The 22,146-nt window shown below is 46.4% G+C and overlaps 1 long non-coding RNA gene and 1 pseudogene across 1 annotated transcript; one reads left to right on the forward strand and one right to left on the reverse strand.

Annotated features, from left to right (window-relative positions):
* Nucleotides 10,458-11,721, forward strand: LOC106501994 (annotated as a pseudogene).
* LOC106501995 lies at nucleotides 12,249-22,078 on the reverse strand. The gene is made up of 3 exons (XR_001295555.2): nucleotides 21,570-22,078; nucleotides 20,049-20,393; nucleotides 12,249-12,525 (listed from the first exon to the last, which is right to left on the reverse strand). It is a non-coding gene; the product is annotated as an uncharacterized LOC106501995 (long non-coding RNA).

Genomic DNA, 22,146 nt, shown 5'->3' on the forward strand with positions numbered 1-22,146 from the left:
CAGATTTCGGTAAGTTGATTATAGAGGACTCCTCTCTCTGTAGGTTGTGTTTTGAGCGGAGAATGGATGATGTTCATGTATGGCAAAAGCCAGTGGCTCTCCTGGGAAGGAGTGGGTTAGGGTTCAAATGGCTTTAACTATAGCACTGGCCTTGCTTTGCGCATGAAGTGCGACCGTGGGAGCAAAGAAAGAAAGTGAAGTTGCTCTGTCATGTCTGACTCTTTGTGACCCCGTGGACTGTAACCTCCCAGCCTCCTCCGTCCATGGGATTTTCCAGGCAAGAGTACTAGAGTGGGTTGCCATTACCCTCTCCAGGGCATCTTCCCCACCCAGGGGTCCAACCCGAGTTTCCTGCACTGTAGGCAGACGCTTCACCGTCTGAGCCACCAGGGAAGCCTGGTGGGAGCAAATCCCTTCCAAACCCCCTTTCTGTCCCCACTCGCCCCTCTGCCCCTCCCTGTTTTGCCTCCTTCCTTCCTTCTTTTCCTGCCTCTTCCGTTCTCCTCTTCCCTCTTGTCCTCCCATTCTTTGGACTCTGGCGCCTCGCCTCTGCTCCAGCCTCTCCTCCAGCCTTCCTTCTCCCAGCGTTGGGGGGGCTTGGCTGGGGGCGGCTGTGCGCCTCCAGGCCGCGTGACACTCCCTCCCTGCCCCTCCGCCGCAGGCTCTGAGCGCCTGGCTTCCCGGGAAGGCGTCTGGGCTGCTGCAGTCCCCCTGCCGTGAGGGCTTCAGGGCCACCGAGGACACATGCCGATGGTACCCAGGTGAGCCCCGGGGAGGCAGGAGGAGAGCCGCAGGAGGCATGGGGGTCCACACCCCGTCTCTGACCCCCTACGCACAGACCGGCCTGCTGGTCCTGACTTGGATGGGTAAACAGGGGCCGCTGCCCCGTGGACACCGCTGAGGGGCAGGGGAGCCCCTGGTGCAGGAGCGCAGGGTCCGCCGGTTGTGCTTGGCCCAGGTCAGGAGGGAGAAGCACCCTTCTCCTGCGAGCTGGCACGTGGGCACAGCTGGGACCCTCACCGCTGCAAGTGGGCCACCAAGCTGGAAGCCCCGGCGGAGCCCAGCTCTGCGCGCTCTGTGCGTTTCCTCGCACTTCCCCGTGGACCCAGTCTGTAGCCAGGCCTCCCCACCAGGCCCCTCCGCAGGCCAAGGAGGGTCCAGGGTGGAGGAGCAGGAGGCACCCCCTGCTTTGGAGAAGCTGAAGACGAGTGTCAGGGCAGCCTGCACCCTGTAAGCAGGAAGAGGGCAGACGATTGTACCACATGCAGGGGAGTGGGGGCTTGCCCTTAAGGAAAATGTGATTTTAGAGGAGCAGACACTTCTTGAGCATTAGTGTCTGAGGAACAAACGCCATGGGAGAAGAACAGAAAAGCTAGGGGTTTGAGAAAAGGTGTGGTGGCCTCTGACAGCAGGCTCCTGAAGGAAGGATTCCTGGAGGAGGTGGCCTGGGAGCCCTGCAGGACGGGTGGAGGACTTTCCTGTGGGAATCTGGTCCCCACGGCTGGAGAACCAGGAGGGTCCGAGGAGGGGGGGCCGGAATAGAGCACAAGGGCCCCTCCCTTGGGGGGGTAGGCTTGGAGGCGCCCTCCTGGAGCCTCCTCACCTCCCTCCCGCCTCCTGTCGGCCCCCCTGCATTACCTCTCCTCCTCCAGCAGCTTCCTGGAGCAGCTCCCTGGCAGTTGGAAGGCTGGGCAGACTCCCACGCGGTCCAGTCCCTACGCGCCCCCTGCCTTCCCTGGGTCCTGGAGCAGGGAGCTCACAGCGCAGAGGATGAGACAGCGGTCTGTTGTCCCAGCGCATGGCAGCACCACGCAGCTCTGTTATCTCAGTTTCTGGGGGTCGGGGATGGAGCCAAGACCAGCAGGGGCTTCGGCCTCGAGGTCTCGCGAGGCTGCACCTGGGTGTCAGTGGGGACTGTGGCCTGTGCACAGGCTCCGCCTGGAGGGTCCAGGCACACTCAATGTTGGCAGGATTCGGTTCCTCACAAGCTACTGGGGGAGCGTCATCCTTTTCTGCATTTTGCTGGAGGGCTCACTCCGTTCTTGGCCACATGGGCCTCTTCAGAGCGCACCTCCCCGGGGGGACAGGGCCCCGTGACCCTCATCTGCAATGGCAGCTTGTCCCTCTGTGCTGTTAGATTCCACTTAACCTGGGGGCCCTTGCAGGGTGCTTGTCCAGTGGGGGCCCCTGGGGGCCACACCCCTGCCCCACTCTGCGCTCTTCCTACCGTCCCCCAGGCCTGGGTCTCCAGAGATGGTCATACTGTGTCCGGTGTGACAACTGTGTGTTTTTCTCTCGTTTTAGAAACTGTAGCCTGGGCTGTCGTGCCCTGAGATAGATGTACCCAGAGAGTTGTAGGGTGCGCTGTGGTCACTGTTCTGTCCACGCTGCCCCTGTGACAGCCCTCCCTGGGCCTCTGCTTACTAGGCTTTCCAACCTCCTCCGGGACATGGAGCCACTGTCCTTATGCTCAGGAGTTGTTTGCATTTTTATCAGAGCAGGATCAGCCCCACCCCCCCATCCCGTCTCCGTGGAGTGGAGGAGCAACGGGAAATCCGAGAAGGAAGTGTAGGGGCCCCCACAAGCCACACAGTGAAGGCTTGAACCACAGCTAAATCTCGGTATTGGTGAGAGCCTGGGAAGAGCCGCTGTGGAGGCCTGGGCGCCCCTGGTGCCCCAGGAGGCCGAGCCAGGGGGGCTGGGCGAGGTAGGGCGGCCCCAGGCCCATGGTGTCCCGACGCTGCAGCCACCCAGCCACTGTCTGGTGTCCCCTGGCTAGGGCCCGCTGGGAGCTGGCGCCTTGGGCTGCTCTTCTGTTTGTGGGCTGTGTAATAAACGGAAGTTAAAAAGGACTGGCTCATTCTTTACCGGCAAACCTGCCAACCTTGACTGCCCTGGCTTGACACGAGGGAAGGAAGAAGGGGAGGGGAGACGGGAAGAAGGGCCCCAGGCCCCGCCCCTCGCCACACCTCTCCTGGGCCGGCCCTGGGTCCTGCTTTCTGGTCCCGCTTATCCTCCCGGGCTCCATCCAGCTCTTGGGGTTTGACCACTCCACTCTGGGGACACTGTGCCCCAGCCCTGCCCCCCTGGAGACACTCGGGTAAGGGGATCCGGGCTCACTCCCAGACCGGAGCAGCCCTCAGGTGGGCCAGCACTGGGAGCAAGAGGGAGAGGACTCAGCCCCTTTTTCCTCGACATCTTATGGAAATTTGCAAGCACAAAGTGGGATTTTTCACTACACACCTGCACACCCACTGGCGATGATCCCACTCAGCGTTTTACTAGACTGTTAATATCTAGGCAACCATCCTTTAATTCATTTAATTTTTGGTGCATTCAAAATCAATTTCAGCCTTAAATGTGCTTGCCCCTACGTACATTAGCATGTACATCAGCTAGAGTTCATTACTGACAGTCTTTCAGTGTACAGCAGTGAAACGCCCAGCTTGAAGTGGACAATCACTCTTTTGACAAGTGTATGCATACTTGTAACTCAGACCCTTGTTGAGATACCGAGTGTTCCCATCACCCCAGAAATTTCCCTCATGCTCCTTGCTGGTTGACCCCCAGTCCACTCGGAGGCAACTGCTCAGTAACCTGCCTTATGATACTGGTACAAAGTACGAAGTGAAGTCGTTCAGTCCTGTTCTCCTCTTTGTGATCCCATGGACTGTAGCCCACCAGTCTCCTTGTCCATGGAGTTTTCCAGGCAAGAGTACTGGAGTGGGTTGCCATTTTCTTCTCCAGGGATCTTCCCAACCCAGGGATTGAACTCGGGTCTCCCCCCATTGCAGGCAGATGCTTTACCATCTGAGCAACCACAGATTTAATCCTGGAGCCTAAAGCAAAAGGGAATTATTTTTTTAATGGCTAATATTTTGTTCCCAGAACACCGAAGTAGTTAAAGACCTGTTGAAAAATGAAAAGTAGTTATATCAAAATAGTTTATTTATACAAAAAGCAACCGATAATCTTGCTTTCCTGGTTTTACTGGAAACGAACTCATCAATATTTCCAAAGTCTTCTACTTGTTTTTAAAGGAGAGAATTGCCATGCTAATTTCTTTTGATGAAGTGATCTTAATTTTTCATTTACTGCAGCTTACTGAAATGTTTTATAGGATGCCATGGTGACTGGGAATGCTAACAGCCTTCTCAAGGCCATGTCCAAATTGGAAAGTATTGCACTAAGCAAATTTGTGAATCAGCCTTAGAAGATGCAAACACTATTTAATAAATAACTGATACTGCATGCTGCTTAAAACTATATCAGATGGATATATAGGACTTAAGGATATTTGAGTCAAGTAAGCGGCTGCTTTGAGTCAAGTAAGTGGCTGCTTTGTGTAAGAGGTATCCATAGAAAACTTTTCTCCATTTAAAAATTCAAAATGTAAGACACTTTAATTTTTCATTTAATCATTTACAATGTGAAAATTAAGGCATCTATAATTTCTTTAATTTCTATTTGATATGCAGTTCTATAATTGACACTCATCTAGTGATTCATTTCCAATTTTTATACTTTAATTTTAAACTTCAAGTGCAGTATTGGTGACATAGAGGTGAGCATAGCTGCCTCCCATAAAGTGCCAGCAGTAGCCCATATCTTTTGCTAAGATTTCACATTAATCAAACATTGAAAGTTTGTTATTTCTAAGCAAAGGTACAGGCCTTCTGCTAAGCATACAACAATGTATAGTCTTTTTTTAAAAATTGTATAGACATTAACTTTTACACTGGTTTAGAATAACATCCTACACAGATTGTATAAAATAATGCATTTGTGCCAAGATGCTTTTGATGTACGCTTTTCATTTAATATATATTTCAGTATAAGTGCCTTTGTATGTGAAATACCTTGTTTACATTTAATCTTTATCTTCATGGGATATCTGGATGTGTTTTTAATGTAGGTTTTAGAACAGACATAAGAATATCCCATCTGCGCATCCATTTTTAAAACTTCACACACAAAATACATATGTATATTATATGTATCTGTATACATATATATAAATGCTAAAAGATGGTTAACATTTGATTTCCCAGGGGCAGCATTTTTGCTTATTTTTATGAGCTGAGGAAGCACAAATTTGGCATAATCATATTTGGGGGGAAAATGTCTTATAAACTTGTGTATAACATGCTATATTCTCTCCGTTAGACTATATCTGGCCACAGGCATTTAAAATTTTATTTCCAACCTCTAATTTCATAAGCTAGACTTAGAAAGTTTCATCTTTCATTACAATCAAGTCAGTACAACTTACTTTATTGTTATGACATTGATCTTAATGTGAGCAGAACTCCTGGTCAGACATGCTTGTTCACAATGGGCTACATCTTGTCTACAAGCAAAAAATAAAAAGTACTTGCTCCATTCTTGACAGTATTTCAGAACTCATGTGATTTGCTTGTAACATGATATACTTGTTTTGAATTTTATTAGACCAGGCACATGGATTTCCAATAATTTCCTGTGATTCTCTTTAAGATTTAAATTGTTTTCTTCAAAGTGTAATATCTAAAATGACTCAATATATTGTGATTTTTGTTTCTTTGATTTTGTCATCTTCTGCAAAACATCATCTATTAAACTGTCAGTTTGAATATTTTTCAAAAACACTTCCCATTTTAGCATCACAATGAGACATCAAATTTTCAAGGTCACAGCTTTTGTTTAAATTTTCCTAATATTTGAAAACTTTTTGATGGTTCCAAAAATTTGATTCTGTTGTATTATTGTGGGGAAACATTCACAAAAAATAAAGACACTTCTTGTGAATAAATGAACCAGTCACAGTGAATTTACTTGCCATTATAATAGAAAAAAAAAATTTGGAAGAATTGGCCATCATGTGAAATAGATTCTTTAAAATAGCTTCTCTAAAATATACCCTTTTCCTTTGTTGGGTCTGTGTTGTATTAAAACCATTTTTATTATCACAAAGTAGCAAGCATAATATAAAACTATTAAAAATATATTTCAAAATGGCATCTTCTTACTTTTGCTCACACTCACAAGTATCTGAAATTTCTAATATTCCTCTTTATTTCCCAAATAAGAATCTTTAACTCTGAATTTGATGGTAGTTCTGCTCTAATAATGTCAGTGTTAAGGAACCTTCATTTTTAGTTGCTGGAATACTGTTTTTCTAGTCCAATTTGTAATTGTCCCCTATTATTTTGATACATTTCTGCATATATTTTTCTTCTTTTCTGGAATATTACACTATTTGACTTGTAGATACTACAGATACCATGTTTGTCTAAAACAATTTAGTATACATTTAAAATATGTACTTAATGAATTATATAATTGTTACAAATATATTTATGTTAATATGAATTTTAATATTTCACAGGTAGGTATACATAAAGTTTTGTTTCAAAAATGGAGAAATCAATTGTTTTTTAGAACGTAAAATTCTACAGTCACTGTGGGAAACAGTTTGATAGTTTCCGGAAACTTACACTGAAACTACTTTATGGTCTAGCAAGTCCACTCCTAGGCAAAAACCCAAAAGAACTGAAAATAGGGACTCAAACCAATCCAGTTCAGTCGCTCAGTCATGTCCAACTCTTTGCAACCCCATGGACTGCAGCACACCAGGCCTCCCTGTCCATCACCAACTCCTGGAGCCAACTCAAACTCATGTCCATCGGGTCGGTAATGCCATCCAACCATCACATCCTCTGTCATCTCCTTCTCCCCCTGCCTTCAGTCTTTCCCAGCATCAGGGTGTTTTCAAAAATGAGTCAGTTCTTCCCATCAGGTGGCCAAAGTATTGGAGTTTCAGCTTCAATATCAGTCCTTCCAATGAATATTCAGAACTGATCTCCTTTAGGATGGACTGGTTGGATCTTCTTGCAGTCCAAGGGACTCTCAAGAGTCTTCTCCAACACCACAGTTCAAAAGCACCAATTCTTGGCACTCAGCTTTCTTCACAGTCCAACTCTCACATCCATACATGACCCCTGGAAAAAACCACAGCTTTGACTAGACGGACCTTTGTTGGCAAAGTAATGTCTCTGCTTTTTAATATGCTATCTAGGTTGGTCATAACTTTTCTTCCAAGGAGCAAGCGTCTTTTTATTTCATGGCTGCAGTCACCATCTGCTGTGATTTTGGAGCCCTAAAAATAGTCTCTCACTGTTTCCCCATCTATTTGCCATGAAGGGATGGGACCAAATGCCATGATCTTAGTTTTCTGAATGTTGTTTTAAGCCAACATCTTCACTCCACTTTCACTTTCATCAAGAGGCTCTTTAGTTCTTTTTTGCTTTCTGCCATAAAGGTGGTGTCATCTGCATATCCGAGGTTATTGATATTTTTCCCAGAAATCTTGATTCCAGCTTGTGCTTCATCCAGCCCAGCATTTCACATTATGTACTCTGCATATAAGTTAAATAAGCAGGGTGACAATATACAGCCCTGATGTACTTCTTTCCCGATTTGGAACCAGTCTGTTGTTCCATGTCCAGTTCTAACTGTTGCTTCTTGATCTGTATACAGATTTCTCAGGAGGCAGGTCAGGTGGTCTGGTATTCCCATCCCGTTAAGAATTTTCCAGTTTGTTGTGATCTACACAGTCAAGGCTATGGTTTTTCCAGTGGTCACGTTATGGATGTGAGAGTTGGACTATAAAGAAAGCTGAGTGCTAAAGAATTGATGCTTTTGAACTGTGGTGTTGGAGAAGAGTCTTGAGAGTCCCTTAGACTGCAAGGAGATCCAACCAGTCCATCCTAAAGGAGATCAGTCCTGGGTGTTCACTGGAGGGACTGTTGTTGAAGCTGAAACTCCAATACTTTGGCCACCTGATGCAAAGAGCTGACTCATTTGAAAAGACCCTGATGCTGGGAAAGATTGAGGGCAGGAGGAGAAGGGGAGAACAGAGAATGAGATGGTTGGATGGCATCACCAACTTGATGAACATGGGTTTGGGTGAACTCCGGGAATTGGTGATGGACAGAGGGGCCTGGCGTGCTGTGGTTCATGGGGTTGCAAAGAGTCGGACATGTCTGAGCAAATGAACTGAACTGAACTAACAGTCAAGGGCTTTGGCATAGTCAATAAAGCAGAAGTAGATGGTCTTCTGGAACTCTCTTGCTCTTTTGATGATCCAACAGAAGTTGGCAATTTGATCTCTGGTTCCTCTGCCTTTTCTAAATCCAGTTTGAACATCTGGTAGTTCTCGGTTCATGTACTGTTGAAGCCTGGCTTGGAGAATTTTGAGCATTACTTTGCTAGCATGTGAGATGAGTGCAGTTGTGCGGTCGTCTGAACATTCTTTGGCTCTGCCTTTCTTTGGGATTACACAATACACAATAGAGAAAAGGAAGAAACAATTCATGGGCCTCAATAGACGAATGGTAAACAAAATGTAGATTTATACAAGAGGATACTATTTAGCAGAAAAAAAAAAGTAATGAAGTTCTAATACATTCTACAACAAGGATGAATCTTAGAAACGTTTTGCTAGGTGAAATAAGCCAAACATAAAAGAACTAATGATTTATGATTCCACTTATATGAGTACCTAGAGCAGGCAAATCCACAGAAACAGAGTAGAATTGGGTTACCAGGGGTGGGGGGAAGGGAGGGATAAGGAGATGTCATTTATGGGTGCAGAGCTTCTGTTTGGGATAGTGGAAAGTTCTGGAAACAGATAATGATGGTGGCACAATATTGTGAATGCGCTGAACGCCACTGAATTGTACACTTAAAAATGGCTGAAATCACGCTTTCCTGGCAGCCAGTGGCTGGGACTCTGCACTCCCACTGCAGGGACCCGAGTTCAGTCCCACACGCCACATGATGTGGCAAGAAAGAAAGAAAGAAAGAAAGAAAGGAAATGGCTGAGATGGTAAATCTATGATGTATGGTGGTGGTTGGTGGTTTAGTGGCTCAGTCGTGTCCAACTCTTGCAATCCCATGGACTGTAGCCCACCAGGCTCCTCTGTCTATGGGATTCTCCAGGCGAGAATACTGAAGTGATTTGCCATTTCCTTCTCCAGGGGATATTTCTGACCCTGGGATCAAAACCCAGCTCTCCTGCATTACAGGCAGATTCTTTACTGACTGAGCTACAAGGGAAGCTCCTTAAGCTCTGTTATGTATCATTTCAGTTCAGTTCAGTTCAGTAGCTCAGTTCTGTCTGACTCTTTGAGACCCCATGGATGCCAGGCCTCCCTGTCCATCACCAACTTCTAGAGTTTATCCAAACTCATGTCCATTGAGTTGGTGATGCCATCAAATCCCCTGTCGTCCCCTTCTCCTCCTGCCCTCTATCTTTCCCAGCATCAGGGTCTTTTCAAATGAGTCAGCTCTTCGCATCAGGTGGCCAAAGTACTGGAGCTTCAGCTTCAGCATCCGTCCTTCCAATGAACACTCAGGACTGATCTCCTTTAGGATGGACTAGTTGGATCTCCTTGCAGTCCAGGGGACTCTCAACAATCTTCTCCAACACCACAGTTCAAAAGCATCAATTCTTCGATGCTCAGCTTTCTTTATAGTCCAACTCTCACATCCATACGTGACTACTGGGAAAACCATAGCCTTGATAAGACAGACAAAATCGACTGAAGAGAGTTATCGACAAAGATGAACATAAATATGCCCTGTGACCCAGTAATTCTATCTCCATGGGTATCGCGGCGGAAAGAAGTACCGTGTGCAGCAAAAGACGTGAAGAGCGGTGTTCAAAGCAGCACTCTCAGCGACAGCCCTAGACTGGCTAGAGCCCAGCTCTTCCTGAGCGTGAGGATGTGCCAGTGAGTGGTGGTGCCTCCAGACAAAGCAGTGCTGTACAGCGGTGAGCAGGACTGAGCTACAGCTAGTAAGAGTGCAGGCGAGTCTCATCAACCAGCGCTGAGCCTGAGAAGCCAGGGGTGGAGGAGCGTGGACTCTGTGATGCCGCTTACGTAACTCCAGGCCCAGGTGAGAGAAAACTGTGGTGCAGCCTGAATCTTGGCTGTGACTGGAAGTGGCTCTGGAGTAAGAGTACACGAAATGTTCTGGGTTTTGATCAGGGCCCGGGTTAATGGGCGTATTTATTTTGTGGCTCAGATGGTAAAGAATCTGCCTGCAATGTGGGAGACCTGGGTTTGATCCCTGGGTTGGGAGATCCCCTGGAGAAGGGAACTGCTACCCACTCCAGTATTCTGGCCTGGAGAATTCCATGGACAGAGGAGCCTGGCGGCCTACAGTCCATGGGGTCGCAGAGTCGGACGTGACTGAGCGACTTTCACTTTCACTTTACTTTGTGAAAATCCAGCAAGCTGTACACATATGATTTGTGTACTTGAAGTATGGTTTTACTTCAGTAAAAAGTCTCCTTAAAAAAACCCACACGGGCTCCCACCACCCCCGCCGCGGGGCCCAGCAGCTCGGGCGGGCGGGAGGAGGTCAGGCTACTCAGCTTTGCGAAGGCTCGGCGCGCCGCGGCCCTCAGGTACCCGGCTCTCGCCCGCCCCATCTCCACGATGCCCAAGAGGAAGGTCAGCTCCGCCGAGGGGGCGGCGAAGGAGGAGCCCAAGAGGAGATCGGCGAGGTTGTCAGCTAAACCAGCTCCTGCAAAAGTGGAAACGAAGCCAAAAAAAGGCGGCGGGAAAGGCTAAATCTTCAGACAAAAGGGAAAAGAGGAGCAAAGGGAAAACAGGCGGAAGTGGCCAACCAGGAGACTAAAGACTTACATGCAGAAAATGGAGAGACTAAAAACGGGGAGAGCCCAGCCTCTGACGAAGCAGGAGAGAGAGAAGCCAAGTCTGATCAATAACCACACACGAGTCCTGTCGGTGGTCCGTTTCCCTTCTTGTGCAATCCAGAGGAATATTTTTATCAACTATTTGCAAATGCAAGTTTTTTAGTAGCTCTAGAAACATTTTTTAAAAGGAGGGAATCCCGCTTCATCCCATTTTTTAAGTGTAAATGCTTTAAGAGGTGAAATCATTTGCTGGTTGTTTATTTTTTGGTACAACCAGAACATAGTGGGATACTGGATACGGGAGGCTTTGATTGTCTTGGGTGTCAGCTTAACATTCCATAGATGGGGGGTAGCTTTCATATCCTATAATACAAAAGCATACTAAATGGCAGTTTAGAGTCACTTGTGCGTTTAATGTCTTGAACACTTTAAATTACTTCTCTTCCCATATTGTTTTGGGAGAATTATTTCCTACAGCAAACCACTTTCTGATTGTGGCTCTCCTGGTCAGAATTTCATGCACTATACTGTAACTCCTTTGGTCGTGGTAGTCCCGTTTTCCTAGTAACTTGGTTAATGTGCTGTGAACGATTGACAGTTTGGGTATGTAGTGTATATGATACTGAACTGTGAATCAGTGGGACTGATGATGTAACACCATATCAACATTTGAAGATATTGGTACTTGATATCCTGTTAAGGAAAGTTTGCTCCAAATTCTAAGCTGGAAAGTCCCTGGAATAACTGTTAAGAACCACAGCTACATGACATTTTAGATTTCTGGTACGTATGTGAAGAATTGTGTACAGACTGAAATGTCTGTGTAGTGATCCTCCAAACAACCAATAAAATCTCAGTTATAAAAGAAAGAAAAACCCACACAATGTGCAAAATACTTAACTAATGAGGCCTACTCTTTAGCACAGGGACGGCTTCTCAGTACTCTGTAAAGACCTATCAGTCAGTTCGGTCACTCAGTCGTGTCCGACTCTTTACGACCCCATGAACTGTAGCACGACAGGCCTCCCCGTCCATCATCAACTCCCAGAGTTTGCTCAAACTTATGTCCATTGAATCAGTGATGCCATCCAACCATCTCATCCTCTGTCACCCGCTTCCCCCACCTTCAATCTTTCCCAGCATCAGGGTCTTTTCAAATGAGTCAGTTCTTTGCATCAGGTGGCCAAAGTATTGGAGTTTCAGCTTCAGCATCAGTTCTTCCAGTGAATACTCAGGACAGATTTCCTTTAGGATGGACTGGTTGGATCTCCTTGCAGTCCAAGGGACTATCAAGTCTTCCCCAACACCACAGTTCAAAAGCATCAGTTCTTTGGCATAATGACCTATATGGGAAAAGAATCTTAAAAAGTGGATGTATGTACATGTATGACTGATTCACTTTGCTAGACAGAAACTAATACAATACAGTAAATCAATTATACTCCAAAAAAATTGTTTAAACCCACAGAAATTTAATTACTCAAAATAGCAGAAAATTATGTACTCAATGGAGATAAAGTAGTAAAGACCTTTTTTATATAAGAAGTAAATAACGATGAGCTATTTCTTTTTTTTTCAGCTATTTCTCATAGTATTAAGTGAACAGAGGATGAAAGTTTCATGGTAAATCTATTTTTCTAGTTAAAAAATTTCAGAAAATGTTGATCAAGTCTCATTTATGGAAAGTCAAATTATATTCACAAATATAAAATTGCTATTGCTCACCTAAATGCCCACGATGAGGGTCTTGCAGTTGGAAGACTTAGAGCCAGGAGGGCAATGGACTGAGTCATGTTTTCAAAGATTTCTCTCCTTTTCTGGAAAATTAGGAGGGTAAGGAGTCTAAGAGAAAGAAGACAATCTCATTCATCTAGGAAAGAAATAGCAGGGCTTGGTGTGTGTGATCATGGTGGCAGAAATGGGATATCCAAGCTTTCCAAGGAGGACAGGCAAGGCCTTCCACTGAACTGGACACGGGGTGAAAGAAGGTAGGAATTGAGGGTGACACCTAGGTTTCCGTAGGGTCCTCTGGGTGGACGGTGAGGTGCAAAGATTGGAGAGGACAAGTTTCGGGGGAAAGAGCAGGAGTTGTATTTGGAAGGTGTTTAATCCGAGATGTCTGTTAGCCATCCAGGTGGGGATGGTGAGCAGACGGCTGGGGACGTATGTATGTATGCATGTGAGTCCCGAGAAGAGGTCCGGACTAGAGTCCTGCATGGACAGGGCATCAGAATATTGGGATCTTTAAAGCCGCAGAATAAATGAAGGTGACTTCAGAAGACAGGAAACGGAAGCGAAGAGAGGGCCAGGCCCTTGGGCACCCCAACATTCAGATCAAGAGAAGCCAATAAGTTGAATCTGAAAAAAGGAGGGGTCTCAGAGTGGGCCACATTTCCTGTCTAACGTGGAGTAGTGGGATTACAAGGCCTCCGGGGCTCCTTCTGCCCTGATAACAGGGGTTTATAGTTCTGAATGGCTACAGATTGAAGACGGCGCGGGGGTTGGGGAGAGCGGGTAGGTAGAGGCAGGAGAGGCTGCACCCACCCATCACCTTGTGGGAGGCTGAGATTTTGCTAATGGTAAAAATGTCTATAATTCCCCCATCGAGCTTCACTCACCCTCTTGGCATTCAGGACCCTTATGAAGTGATCCCAAGTTAACTGTCCCACCTGCCAACCCAAGTCCTCTCTACCCCTTGTGGAGGCCTAGATGCCCTACACCCATGCCTTCCAGCTTTGCCCTTTGCCCACAGGGAATTTATTTTGGCATCTTAACATCACAGCCAGTTTTCAAAGAAGACTTTCCACTCTGGCTAGTGGATGCAGGAACTACTCCTGGCCCTGTTTGAACTGCAGGAATGCAGCAAGAATCATTGCACAACTGTTATTCAGGCTGGCTTTGTGCACTGTGAGAAAGGACTGGAAGAGCAAACAACACAAGACAAATATCTGCTGTCTTCTGTGGCCGTGGGGAACGGTAATAGCAGCTTTTCCTTCCTGGTTGCTCCTTCTTCAGCCTTAGGTAGATTTCTCACACAACTGCTACTTGGCTCTCACCTGGACTCAAGGGACACCTTCTGTAGCCCCATCCATCGCCAATATGACTTTCCCCATGAAGCTGTGAGAGGCGGGCAGGCACGTGGTGTTCTCAGTTCTCTGCCCCTCTCCCACTTTGCTTTGTGCCAGCACATGGGACCTTAGTTCCTTGACCAGGGACCGAACCCACATCCTCTTTTTACTCAATGAATTAATTAACTTGGTTGCATCGGGTCTTAGGTCTCAGCGTACAAGATCTTCACCACACCGTCTTTCGTTGGGCACACGGCCACTCTAGTTGCCGTGTGTGGGCTTAGTCACCGCACAGCATGTGGGATCTTAGTTATCCAACCAGGGGTTGCAAGGTGGAATCTTATTAGGCACTGGATGACCAGGGAGGTCCCTCTCCCCCTTTCTTAAAGGACATGTTTCACAATAAAAATAGCACTGCCAATTAAATTCGCACAGTGTGAGAGATTTTCTGACACTTACACAAATTTCCCCAAACCAGAGTTGCTATAAAATTCCTTTCCACATTGCCACAGAAAACAGAACAGTTATTTGTCATTTTCTTCCTTTTCCAGTCCTTTCTCACAGTGCACAAAGCAAGGCTGAATAATAAGGTTGTTCAGTTATTGTTGTGACCTCCTGTGGACCCCAAACAGGGCAGTTTATGACAACCTCTTCATTTGTGCTTGGCCTGGTCCTGCTTGCTTCAGACCTGTCACTCAGGTGCAGTTGGAACTTCCAGTATTTTCCCTGGAAATCTCCTATGCCAGAGCCATCACGTTCACTGGGCACAGGTTTCTACTTCCTACATTATTGCAGGAAACAGTTTTGCTAAGCTTTCCATCAGTGTCTAGCAGTGATTTCCCTCCATCTTCCAGCATTTCGCTCACTCTGAGCATCATCCACAGCCTGTGGCCCATCAGGGTGCCACCAATAGTCTTCTCAGCTCCTTCCAGGTGCCTACTGCCCAGTCCCAGGACAGTACTGTGCATTTTGAGTTTTTGGTGTATTAACACCCCACTCTGGGTACGAAATTGCTCTTCATGCTACTACTGTTGTGTAACAAGTCACCCCCAAACTTAGCAGCTTAAAAAAACTTATTTTGCTGGAGAGGGTGTGGAGAAAAGGAACCTCCCTACACTGTTGCTGGAAATGTAAATCGGTGCAGCCACTATGGAAAACAGAATGGAAGTTCCTTTAAAAACTAAAGATCGAACTACCATATGATCCAGCATTCCCACTGCTGGGCATACATCTGGAAAATATGAAAACTCTATTTAAAAAAGATACATGCATCCCAGCATTCACAACAGCACTATTTATAACAGCTGAGATATGGAAACAACCCAAGGGCCCATCAATAGATGATCTGCTTAAAAAGATGTGGTTTATATACATGATGGAATATTACTCGGCCATAAAAAGAATGACATATCGCCATTTGCAGATGGACTCAGTATTATACTTGGTGCGTGCGTGTGCTTAGTCACTCAGTCCTGTCTGACTGTGACCCCAGGGACTGTAGCCCACCAGGCTCCTCTGTCCATGGGATTCTCCAGGCAAGAACACTGGAGTGGCTTGTCATGCCCTCCTCCAGGAGATCTTCCCAGCCCAGGGATCGAACTCGCATCTCCGGTGTCTCCTGCATGGGCAGGCGGGTTCTTTACCACTAGCGACACTTGGAAGACCCATTATACTTGGTGAATTAACTCAAATGACTTACTTTCTTAGTGAAGAAAGACAAATATTAAATGATATCACTTATATGTAGAGCATAAAAAATAATACATATGAATCTATATACAAAACAGAAACAGACTCACAGATGTAGAAAACAAACATGGTTACCAAAGAGGAAAGGAAGAGGGGAGGGATAAATTAGCAGTATGGGATTAGTTTGTATCTACAAACTACTATACATAAGATAGATAAGCAACATGGATTTACTGCATAACAGGGAGTTAACTGAGTGTCCTGTAATAACCCATAATGGAAAATAAACTGAAAACTCTATTTATATGTGTTCAAACTACCACACAACTGCATTCATTTCACATGCTAGCAAGGTAATGCTCAAAATTCTTGAAGCTAGGCTTCAACAATATGTGAACTGCGAACTTCCCCATGTACAAGCTGAATTTAGAAAAGGCAGAGGAACCAGAGATCAAACTGCCAACAGCTACTGGATCATAGAAAAAGCAAAGGCATTCCAGAAAAACATCTACTTCTGCGTCGACTACACTAAAGTCTTTGGCTGTGTGGATCACAACAAACTGGAAAATTCTTCATGAGATGAGAATACCAGACCACTTTACCTGCCTCCCGATAAACCTGTATGCAGGTGAAGAAGCAACAGAACAGGACATGGAAAAATGGATGGATTCCAAATTGGGAAAGGAGTACATCAAGGCTGTATATTGTCACCCTGCTTATTTAACTTATTTGCAAAGTACATCATGTGAAATGCCGGGCTGGATGAAGCTCAAGATGGAATCAACACTGCCGGGAGAAATGTCAATAACCTCGGATATGCAGATGACATCACCCTTATGGGAGAAAGCTAAGAGGAACTACACAGCTTCTTGATGACGGTGAAAGAGGAGAGTGAAAAAGCTGGCTTAAAACTCAACATTCAAAAAACTAAGATCATGGCATAAGGTCCCATCCCTTCATGGCAAATAGTTGGGGAAAAAATGGAAACAGTAACAGACTTTATTTTCTTGGGCTCCAAAATCACTGCAGATGGTGACTGCAGCCATGAAATTAAAAGATGCTTGCTCCTTGGAAGAAAAGGTATGACCAACCTAGACAGCATATTAAAAAGCAGAGACATCACTTGGCCAACAAAGTTCTGTAGTCAAAGCTATGGTTTTTCCAGTAGTCATGTACAGATGTGAGAGTTGGACCATAAAGAAAGCTGAGTGCCAAAGGATTGATGCTTTCGAATTGTGGTGCTGGAGAAGACTCTTGAGAGTCCCTTGGATTGCAAGGAGATCCAACCAGACAATCCTAAAGGAGATCAATCCTGAATACTCATTGGAAGGACTGATGTTGAAGCTGAAGCTCCAGTACTTTGGCCACCTGATGCAAAGAGCTGAATCATTTGAAAAGACCCTGATGCTGGGAAAGATGGACGGCAGGAGGAGAAAAGGGCAACAGAGGATGAGATGGTTGGATGGCATCATGGACTCCAACAGACATGAGTTTGAGCAAACTCTGGGAGATACTGAAGGGCAGGGAAGCCTGGCGTGCTATAGTCCATGGGGTCACAAAGAGACACAACTGAGTGAACAACAACAAATATATATATACATATATATATATGAAACTGAATCACTTAGTAAAGTGAAACTAATGCATTATTGTCAAATCAATAATACTTCACTTTAAAAAAAGAAACCTTATTTAGCTTGTGATTTTGTGGGTCAGAATTCATAAAGGGCTTAGCCAGGCAGTCCTTGCTCAGGGTCTCTCACAAGGTTGTAGTCAGATGTTGGCTGGGGCTCAGAATCCCAGTGTGAGGGTTCCCCTGGGATGGATGTCCAAGATGACTCGCTGAACTTGGCTGGCAGTCACTGATGGCTGTTGCCCATGCCAGCTCATCACGGGCGTCATTGAACGCAGTGCTTATGTGTGTGGCTTTTCCACCCAAGCAGCCTCAGAGTAGCTGGACCTCTTACTTGGTGTCTGACTTCCCCGAGAGCAAGCATTTCAGAGACGCAGGCAGAAGTTGTGTGGTCTTTTATGACCTGAACTTGGAAAACATGTAATGGTGCATCGTCCACTCTCTCTGTTGGTCAAAGTAGTCACAGCTCACCCAGGTTGGAGGGGAGGAGGCTCAGAGCCTACATCTTGATGGGAGCAGTGGCAGAATCCTATTTAGAGGAACACAGGGAACAGGCCACAGGACTGGAAAAGGACAGTTTTCATTCCAATCTCAAAGAAAGGCAATGCCAAAGAATGCTCAAACTACCGCACAATTGCACTCATCTCACGTTAGTAAAGTAATGCTCAAAATTCTCCAAGCCAGGCTTCAGCAATACATGAACCGTAAACTTCCTGATGCTCAACCTGGTTTTAGAAAAGGCAGAGGAACCAGAAATCAAATTGCCAACATCCTCTGGATCATGGAAAAAGCAAGAGAGTTCCAGAAAAACATCTATTTCTGCTTTACTGACTATGCCAAAGCCTCTGACTGTGTGGATCACAATGAACTGTGGAAAATTCTGAAAGAGATGGGAATACCAGACCACCTGACCTGCCTCTTGAGAAATCTGTATGCAGGTCAGGAAGCAACAGTTAGAACTGGACATGGAACAACAGACTGGTTCCAAATAGGAAAAGGAGTACATCAAGGCTGGATATTGTCACCCTGCCTATTTAACTTATATGCAGGGTACATCATGAGAAACGCTGGACTGGAGGAAACACAAGCTAGAATCAAGATTGCCGGGAGAAATATCAATAACCTCAGATATGCAGATGACACCACCCTTATGGCAGAAAGTGAAGAGGAACTGAAAAGCCTCTTGATGAAAGTGAAAGTGGAGAGTGAAAAAGTTGGCTTAAAGCTCAACATTCAGAAAATGAAGATCATGGCATCTGGTCCCATCACTTCATGGGAAATAGATGGGGAAACAGTGGAAACAGTGTCAGACTTTATTTTGGGGGGCTCCAAAATTACTGCAGGTGCTGACTGCAGCCATGAAATTAAAAGACGCTTACTCCTTGGAAGAAAAGTTATGACCAACCTAGATAGTATATTCAAAAGCAGAGATATTACTTTGCCGATTAAGGTCCGTCTAGTCAAGGCTATGGTTTTTCCTGTGGTCATGTATGGATGTGAGAGTTGGACTGTGAAGAAGGCTGAGCGCTGAAGAATTGATGCTTTTGAACTGTGGTGTTGGAGAAGACTCTTGAGAGTCCCTTGGACTGCAAGATCCAACCAGTCCATTCTGAAGGAGATCAGCCCTGGGATTTCTTTGGAAGGAATGATGCTAAAGCTGAAACTCCAGTACTTTGGCCACCTCATGCGAAGAGTTGAGTCACTGGAAAAGACTGATGCTGGGAGGGATTGGGGGCAGGAGGTGAAGCGGATGACAGAGGATGAGATGGCTGGATGGCATCACAGACTCGATGGGCGTGAGTCTGAGTGAACTCCAGGAGATGGTGATGGGCAGGGAGGCCTGGTGTGCTGTGATTCATGGGGTCGCAAAGAGTCGGACACGACTGAGCGACTGAAATGAACTGAACTGAACTGAACTGAGGGAACGGGAAAAGCTGCGACAAACTCTGGAAAATGGCATCTGCTGCTTAGGCAGCTGAACATGTCCAGGACATCAGGCACCTTTATTGCTAGGCAGTTTAAGGTCTCAAAATCAGAAATTAAGCATCTTTTTCTAAGAGCAAAACTGACCTTTGTTTGCGTCATCCTGAGTGAGTGCACAGGAGGCCGCACTTTTGGCTCCAAAATTCCCACCACTCTGGAGGTAGGAAGGCTTGTATCAGAAACCCTGAGCATCAGAAACAGACATATTGGACTTCCCTAGCTGGCCATTGGCTAAGACTCTGTCATCCCATCGGAGGGGACCTGGTTTTCACCCTTGGTCAGGGAACTAGATTCCAAGAGCTGCAACTAAAGCCACTGCATGCTGCGAAGGAAGATCGACGATCCCAGGTGCCACAGCTAAGACCCGGGGCAGCCAAATAAATAAGATGCTTCTTAAAAAATAAAATAAATAAATTACACTCCTTTAAAAAAACAGACACCTTAATCCATCCATTCATTTGTCCATGTGATCATACCTTCATCGAGCCAGTGTATCTACTGTTTGCCAGGTGCTGGGGGTACAGTAATGTGCAAAACTAAGCATAGTTCCTGGCCCCTACAGCTTACATTCTGATAGAAGATGCAGTCACTAAGGACAAAATGGCAGAAATAACTGCAAAACGGCAACCATGACAAAACCCACTGAGGAGAAGTGCCAAGTGGGGGTTGTACTTAGGACACTCAAGAAAGGTTTTCCTGAGTAACTGATGACCAAAGTTTGAGGAATAAATCAGATTTCCCAGAAGCAGGGGGAACAGAAGAAGATTCCAAGCCAAAGGACCCACATGAGAAAATGTGCTGGGACAAGACAGAGAAAGATGAGCTGAGGAAAGGCCTGAAGCGGAAGCCAGAAAGGAGGCTGTGATTTGGTGACACAGGCTTGGTGGGCATGGGGGTCAGGGGATAAAACTGGTAGGATTTGGTGATGGAGGATGTATTTGTTATCTACTGCTGTGTAACAAATTACCAAAGATTTAGTGGCTTAAAACCACATCCACTTGTTATTGCAGTTTTCATGGGTCAGGAGTCCTCTGCAAGGCTGCAACTGAGGTGTTGGCCTGGACTGGAGTTTCATCTGAGGCTTGACTAGGAAGGACCCACTTCCATGCTCATGTAGCCGTTTGCAGCACTCATTTCTTCACGTGCTCCTGAAGGCCTCCTTTTCTGCCAGCTGGAAGCCGCCCTCCATTCCTTGCTGTGGCCCTCTTCATACTGCAGCTCACAATTTCAGCTAGCACATATTGAGTTTGAGCAACTTTTGAGACTTCCCTGAGATATCACATGAAGGATATATGAACATGTGGATCTGGAGCTGGTGGGAAACACAAATGAACAAACCATGTTTAGATAACTGGAAATTCAAGCCATGTGTGGACGAGACTTGCTCAAGGAGGGAGTGTGGGGTGAGGAGGACCCAGGATCAAGTATTAAAGAGTTCCCTCAACGAATAACCAGGCAGAAGAAGTGGGCCTGCAAAGCAGACAGGGAACACTTTCAAACAAAAGAGAGTGACATGTCCCACAAACGAAACGGAAAGAGAGGCTAACGGCGATTGAGGACGAAAAAACTCAGTTCCCTTTAGCATCACAGTGGGAATGCACTGATGAGCTGGGCAGGAGGTGTTTGGAGAAGTGATGAAGTGAAGCAAGGTTGGGTTGGGTGGAAAGTGGAAGAGAGGTGAGGAGATGGGGCTTTGTTACTCCTTTAGAGCACACCTGCAGGGAGGAGGCGGTTCACCTGCTAAAGGGAGAGGAAAGGGCCGAGGGTTTCAAACAGTAGCGCAGACATGCAGCATGTAGGCTTGCTGGGCCAACAATGTCCTTAGCCAGGGATCACCAGAAATCAGTAATCTGTAATCCACGGAGCTGAGCTTGTGCTTCATCCCAGCGAGGGAGACCATCACCGTGGGAAACCGCAGTAAAGGGATGTGTAGGTATACCCTTGGACCGTAAAGGCAAAATGCCAAAGAATTGATGCCTTTGAACTGTGGTGCTGGAGAAGACTCCCTGGACAGCAAGGAGATCAAAACAGTCGATCTTAAGGGAGGTCAACCCTGAATATTCACTGGAAGGACTGATGCTGAAGCTCTAGTATTTTGGTCATCTGGTGTGAAAAGCCAACTCTTTGGAAAAGACCCTGATGCCGGCAAAGACTGAGGGCAGGAGGAGAAGAGGGCATCACAGGATGAGATGTCTGGAGGGCATCACCAATGCAAGGACCGTGAACTTGGGCAAACTCCAGGATATGGTGAGGGACAGGGAGGCCTGGTGTGCTGCAGCCCATGGGGTCACAGTCGGACACAACTGGGCGACTGCACAGCAACTACTGATATTTACATTTCAGTTGTGTTAGTTGATGTGGGGAAAATGTTTAAGGAAGCCAGTCCACTCTGGATTGGATGTCAGGAAAAGGAAGCAATTCCTTGAGCAGATGTCTTCATAGATTGCATCACAAAGACAAGAAGACTAGAGAAAAGTTAAACCTGTACCTGGTAAAGAATGAGCAGTCACTCTGACTGGCTGAGACAGTAGGAGGTTTGGTCATTTTCGTGGCTTGGACAATGTTCTTCTCCTGTCTGTGTTCAGACAAGTATGGAGGGGCCTCGTTTTTGCCGTGGATCTAACACCAGAGCTTGATGTCTACGTTTCATGGAACTCTGCATATTCAGTAGAACACAGAGGCCAGCTGTGTGTGCCAGGCCAGCTCCCCGATGTCACCGCCATGGTCGCTCGTTTTCCCCTCTTCCCCACGTGTCCGGCTGGGAGCGGACAAGTCCAGAGATGCCTCCTCTCCACTTTGCATCTCAAGGGTTCGCTCCAACAAGATTCTGCTTCTCAACCTCAAATTGACCAGGGATGGCGGGACGGAACCTGCCCTTGAGAGCAGACTTGTTTCTCTGGAAAGGGCCTTCTCGGAATCCACTGCCTATGCCCAGAGAAAACTGGAGGACCCCAGGCCAGGCGTGCGCGGAGAACATGGCGCCGTCAGCCTCACGTCAGCAAGCCGGGCGGGTTACCAGCTCCCTCTGGCGGCGGAAGCTGGACGCAGTGCGCTTGCGCGCCGTC

Source organism: Capra hircus, chromosome 3 (assembly GCF_001704415.2).
Source record: "Capra hircus breed San Clemente chromosome 3, ASM170441v1, whole genome shotgun sequence".
In the NCBI taxonomy this organism is placed as follows: Eukaryota; Metazoa; Chordata; class Mammalia; order Artiodactyla; family Bovidae; genus Capra; species Capra hircus.